The sequence below is a fragment of the Anneissia japonica genome, unplaced genomic scaffold (assembly GCF_011630105.1).
Source record: "Anneissia japonica isolate Jap-2015-1 unplaced genomic scaffold, ASM1163010v1 scaffold287726_len2788222_cov184, whole genome shotgun sequence".
Classification (NCBI taxonomy): domain Eukaryota; kingdom Metazoa; phylum Echinodermata; class Crinoidea; order Comatulida; family Comatulidae; genus Anneissia; species Anneissia japonica.
The window spans coordinates 447,470-448,246 of record NW_022705125.1 but is presented as its reverse complement, the minus strand read 5'-3'; positions in this window follow the sequence as shown (position 1 = coordinate 448,246).

Here is a 777-nt window from a genome sequence, read left to right as displayed (position 1 = left end):
TAAGTCTTGAAAGCGAAATTTACGGCTGATTGAAGTGCACAGGTACGATGCACTTCTCACAACCTGAAACGACCGACCAATAAGAACAAAACAAAGAAAGATTGCAAAACAAAACAAAAAATAAATAAATGAATAAAATTAAATAATAAATAAAGTAAATATTTGAATACTTCAAAAAAAAAATTGTCATTGTACAATTTAAAAACAAAATCACATTGAAGATAAAAAGATTAGTGGATATAGAAAGTCATAATAAAAAATAATAACGAAAATGCTAATAGCATATTTTTGCTTAAGTCTTACTATATTTGTACCATCCTTACCTTGTGTTACTTTCAGACACCACTTATATGGTACAAACAAACGCCCCCAGCAGCTCCTGCAATATGCAGCCTGTTATTGCTTGTGTGACTGTTGTAAGAACACAACCAGTTAACTACTTAGGCCTATGTGTGTATCTTTGTGGCACTAGTGTACAAAGATGCAAACAAACAAGCGACCGAAAAAAAAAGCAAGCTAGCAGAAAAGTAAATAAACGGAAATAAATAAATGGATAAATAAAGTGAATACTGAATAAATTGCATTTTTTTTTCATTTTCATTATAAAATAATTTAAAAAATCAACATGAAGATCACAATGTATTATTGGAAATTGAATGAAAGCCCAAAATTAAATTTTAATGATGATAATGATAATATATTTTTGCTTAATTTTTAAAACTGTACTGTACAATTGTACAATCCTTATACCTAAGTTGTGTTTCCTTCAAGAGCCAC